The sequence below is a fragment of the Ipomoea triloba genome, chromosome 1, assembly GCF_003576645.1.
Source record: "Ipomoea triloba cultivar NCNSP0323 chromosome 1, ASM357664v1".
Lineage (NCBI taxonomy): Eukaryota > Viridiplantae > Streptophyta > Magnoliopsida > Solanales > Convolvulaceae > Ipomoea > Ipomoea triloba.
The window spans coordinates 4,939,196-4,945,195 of NC_044916.1; positions in this window are offsets into that span (position 1 = coordinate 4,939,196).

Here is a 6,000-nt window from a genome sequence, read left to right on the forward strand (position 1 = left end):
ATAAATGTCTCATTATTGCAATATTGCATTATTGGTCTCATTATTGCTCAAAACTCGACAACCAAACAATAATGTTACAAATATCTCACTTTGCATGTCTCAACTTGCTCAAGACGGCAAGACTCATGTCAACTTTATTTGTACAATAAATGTATAAAAGAGAAAATATTTTGATGCTTTGTTCGAATTCATGACAAAAGATTTTTCTAATCTTTTTAATTTCGTTTATATTTCAGGTGTGATTTGTGTACTATTACATAAGAGCGAAGTTTATTCAATGCACACATTCAGATAATGATTGTGAGTTTCACTCGTCTTTCAACAAAAAATGATATATCATCAATACTAAATCATATTAGGTTAATTAATTAAAATAAATTCAATTTTGATTAAACTTTTTTGTAAATGAATTTTTTTAACATAAATATATTTTCTTGTCTGGCCACAAGTTGTGTAAGTTAGGTTGTACTCAGACCCCACATATAGGGCCTAATTCTATTTGTGAAATTAAATGCAAACCTAGTAAATATGGCAATTTATATCGTGGACCACGGTGCACAATGCATTGTGCACCCCGTACCAAAATGAGTTCTGTGTATTATAGGTAATCGTTCTGTGTATTCCAGGCAATCATTTTGTGTATTCTAGGCAACCGTTCTGTGTATTCATGTTAGTAACACATGTTGTGATGTGTTTGTGCATTCGAATGTTTAGGAGGATGAGTTCTGTGTATTTTGTCTCAATATTCCGTGTATTCATGTTATTAACACAAGTTGTGATATGTTTGTGCATTCGAATGTTAGGAAGATGAGTTCTATGTATTTTGTGTCAATATTCTGTGTATTTTGGGCAAACGTTATGTGTATTCTAGGCAAACGTTCTGTGTATTCTAGATAATAATTATGTGTATTATAGATAATGAATTCCCTAGAGTCATTTGCGTCCGCGTCCACTAACATCAAAACGACGTCGTTTCGGACCAGGGTCCACAGTGCATTGTGGACCCTGGTCCACGATATAACAATTGAGTAAATATAATGTTAGGGAAGTTGGAAATATGCTGAAGAAAGCCATGAGAAGTGACGAGAGTTTTCAACAACGTAACATATGAAAGATGCAAAATTGTCCAAGAAAGGGCTACAATATCATGGTTGAAAAAAATTTTAGGCGCTCCTCCGGCGCTCGGGGTGCTTAGGCGACAAATAATCGGCGCCTAGGTGCCCGTATATTTTTTAAATTTTTAAAAATTTGTTTAAATTTGTTTATTTTTTATGACTTGAAAATTATAAATTATTTAATACTTCAATAGTTAATACTAAAATCTTAAATATTAACTTAAAAAACATATAGAGTTTAAATAATTTAGAGTTATTTCACTCAGAACGATATCATTTTGAGTGAAATAATCCATTTAAAAAAAGAGAACTATAACTAATCGGCCAACTAAGTAGCTTAGTCGGTGCCTAAGACGCCTAGGAGGCTTAAGCAATCAGCGCTTAGACGATATAGCCGGCCGACCGCCTAGACACTGATTTTAGGTGAGATTTTTGCAACACTGGAGAATATAAAACAAAGATTAAAAAAAAAACTAAACTAAAAACCTCATGGTCTCATTTACTAAAATAGTATTTGGATGAGTGACAAGATGTTTGATTTGATTTTTTTTTTATGCTTAAGAGCATTTTGAAGAAGAATTTTTTGGGGTGATTTTTTCATAAGCAAAAATTGGCTGAGGTTTTTTGATAGTTGGGGTGGGCTTTTTTGCAATTTTGTTGTAGTGGGACCATTGAATGGGGAAACAAGAAAAGTTGTTGCTGAGCTTAGGCGTTGGGAGAAAGTTTGAAAGGCCAAGTTCAATATATGACAATTAAAAAATGACGTTGCCTGTTACAAATATATGAAAATAAAATTATTTATTCGCTACTAGCTATAACTTATAGCGTACATTGATAATTGGTTTCAGAGTTGATTCAAAGGCAGGCCGATATGTACTCTATTCAAATATAAGGAAATAAATTACTATCTATAAATTTTGGTGTGGATATAAGCATTTTATCTAAATAATTTGTAAAATAGATTTTGTCAATATTGATTTTATTTTATTTTGGAATAATGCTCAAATAGGCTATTGAATTACACATTAATTTACAATTGGGCTATCAAACTGAAAACACTACAATTGGATTCATCAACTACCTAAAATTGTGCAATTAAATCAAAATTGGCCTATTTGATCGGTCATTGCTAATGTGATGGTTATTTTATTACAAATTTATTTTTTAAACTTTAAAATAATTTTAAATTTGAATATTATATTAAAAAAAAAAAAAGAAAGAACCCCCACCTTCGTCTAGCAAATTATATCATGAACCAAGTCTACCTTTCATTGTGGATCCTAGTCCAAAAATAACCTTAAGATACATGTAGTTGACATATCCTGTACTTGGAGTTAACTATTTATGTACCTGTAAACAAATTAAAGGCATATCATGTGATGTGCTTTCAATTTATTTACATGTATAAAATGCATCCATTGCTGACACAATTTTTGGACCAGAGTTTACAATATAATATGAATCATGGTCTATGGTATAACAATTGCCTTCGCAACAGACTTTTTTTTTTTTAAAAAGAAAAAAAATTCAAATGTAAAATTATTATTTTTTAATAAAGTAACCGTCACTAGGAGTGTGCATCGGACGGATACAGACAGATCAGATTTCCTATCCGTCCATCCGATTGGTTTTCAGATTTGTATTTGGTTACCCGCCCCTTCATTTTTTTAAGCTATAACCTATCGGATATATACATTCGAATAACGGGTATTCGATTTCGGATATCGGTTTGTAATCGGATATTTTAAATGTAATATTAAAAATATTTTAAATACAGTTTTTTGGGGGGAAAAGTTAATAAAAACTAAACACCAACTAATCAACTATACAACTAAATACAAGTAACAAGTTACTAAGTTAGTGAAGTTATAACTTAGTGAAGTACAGAACTTACAAAATACAATTTACAAATTACAATCATAGCAAACAATAATTATACAAAAATTTTAAGTTCAACTTCAACAAAATTCTAAGTTTAACTTCAACAAAGTTCTAAGTTAAACTTTCTGGTTTCAACTTTCAGTATGTAGACTGTGGTACCTCAACACTCAGCACTCAGCACTTTCAGTAGCATTGCAGCAAGCCAACACTTAACCAATAACAGTATAACACTACTCTACTCTTCTTCCTGTTAACGTTAAAACTTAAGACAATATTAGGCAGCATTAACTAAGTAAACATCTAACTAAGTAACAATATTAGGCAGTAGGAATTAGGCCAACAGCGAATAGGTTAAGAATGCATTTTTCCATATCAAGTAAGGATGGGGACAAATTGCTCAGAATGTGTTATAGTATCACATTAGTAACATAACAACACCATCCCATTTATTCATACAAGGGTGGAAGCATCATCATAGCTAGCCAATAAAACAGTAAAACACAATGCATTAAAATTGAACAAAGAGCAACTAAGAGGTATACCAGAGATTCAGATTCAACTCATCTAAAGGTAGCAACATTTCCATAATAGAAAGTTACCAAGCCACTTAGAGGTTAAACAACACTGCTTCTGGAGTACAAAGGGCCAACAACTAACAGAACCATAACAGATTAACATAAACAAATGGAAATGTTAAACAAATAATAAATACATTACTGATATTGATGCCAACATAGATGGTACAGCAACTCCAACGGGCAAATATGCAAAACAGAATAAGAATGAGATTATAAGAAAATAAAGAATTAAGAAAAAACTAAAAAATATTAAAAGAAATAAAGAATTAAAGACTAACCTTTTTCTAATCTTTCAACCTCATATAATTAGTTATCCTCAATTGTGATTGGCTGATTTGGTAACCTCAGCCAATCTTGTGTACAAAGTATGGCTTCCACTATTCTAGGAGTTAAGGAACTCCTAAATTCATCAAGCACCCTTCCACTTGTGCTAAATGCACTTTTAGAAGCAATTGTGGATATAGGAACTGCAAGCACATCTCTAGCCATTTTGGAGAGAATAGGAAATCTCTCACTATTGCCCTTCCACCACTTTAAAACATCAAAAGCAGTAGAGTCATCATCCTCCACAATACTTTCACTCAAGTACAATTGTAACTCTGTCTGCTTACTGCTTCCACCACCACTCTCCATTCTCATTTTTTTAGTTGACTCTTCAACCTTGACTGAGGCCTACCAATTATACAACTTGTAGCCTCAGACTGGATAACTTGAGTAGAGGATTCTGATTAGGTTGAACTGACAGAATATGTAGTTGCATAGCCATTATACAACTCAACCATTGCCGGTTGGACTTTGGCAAAACAAGCTTTGCCTTTATCTTCTCCATACAACTGGACAAACTGATAAGGCCTGTACTCCTCTTATCTCTGGGGTCTAGATTATTGACCCAAAAAAAATGACAAAGTTCATTTTTTCTGGATCCCCCAATATTTATCAAACCTGTTAAATAATAAATTATAAATAAAAAAAGGTGAGAACTGAGAAAGCATGTAATATAAATTCTAGACTCAGCTGTAATAAAAAGCAGATAATTAACATTTTACCTTTTTAGTCCCAGCCTCAGCTGTAACCATGTCTTCCAGCATGCAACTCAGATCAGAGATCTCAGAGAAGAATGTGTTAGATGTGACATAAAGAGAATAAGGAATTCTCAATGTCATCTCATAAAACGTTTTCATAAGCTTAACTAAGCTTTTCACAGAAATCTAATCCACAAAAGAAGGAACAGAACTCAAGTCAACAGAAAAAGAGGGGTCATTTTCCTCATATTCTTCAAACACTCTTTGATATTGAATTGCAGAGTTAAGCATAATGTAGGTACTGTTCCACCTTGTAGGGATATCAAAATGTAAAGCTGATTTGGCTTCCACCCCAATGAGATCAGCTAGCTCTCTGAACTTTTTCAACCTAACAGGTGAGTTCCTAACCCATCTCACTACACCCCTGACCCTTTAAACTGACTCATCTGCAAACCTCAAACCATCTTGGACCACTAAATTTAAGATATGAGTTATCACCTCATGTGCGTGTACTGCACCCTAACAGAAGAAGAACCCCAAGATAACAGCTTGCTCCTAAAAAACTCCAAAGTTGTATCATTAGAAGAAGCATTGTCCATTGTAACAGTGAATACATTTTTAATCCCCCACTCTAATAGACAACTCTCTACGGCTTTTGCAATATATTTCCCCCCTATGAGAAGAAACATGGACAAAGAAATTTTTTTTTGAAGCTTCCACTGGTCATCAATAAAATGTGCAGTAATGCGCATATAGTTAATCCTCTAGACAGAAGACCATGTATCAGTGGTTAAAATGATCCTTTGGGTGCCCACCCTAAACAACTTCTTAAGGTTTAGCATCTCATCTAGGAAAATTTGGTAGTCCCTTAGAAATGGTTCACCTAGAAGGGATCTGAAACCTAGAACATGCTACAAGAATAAACATCTTGAAGCCCTAGCCCTCAACAAACCTAAAAGGGAGCTCATCTATGTATATCATCTCACACAAGGCCCTCCTAATGGCTTCTCAGTTAAAGACCCAAGTACCCAAAACCCCCTAAGGAACCTTTGTTCCATATATAAGTGGAAACAATATTGAATGTGAGTAAAGACTGCCTTGTATCCTTTGAATGGGTATTTTTAAGGCAGTCTAGCATATGATTTCTCAATGATGATGTGCCATGTCTCAGTGCCTTGTGCTTGTCCTCCATGTTCCTCCTAAGTTGAGGGTTGAGGTCCAAAACCAGGGACAGTAATGCTCTCCATCTAAAATGATGGGCATCAGCTTAATTCATTATCCAACAAATTTAACAACATTTGTAATAAACATACAAAGAAATCAAGATTCAAACACTTGTTTGTGTCATCATTTATCAAGATTTCACAGGGCATTAAAGGGTCATACATCCATAAACTGATTAAC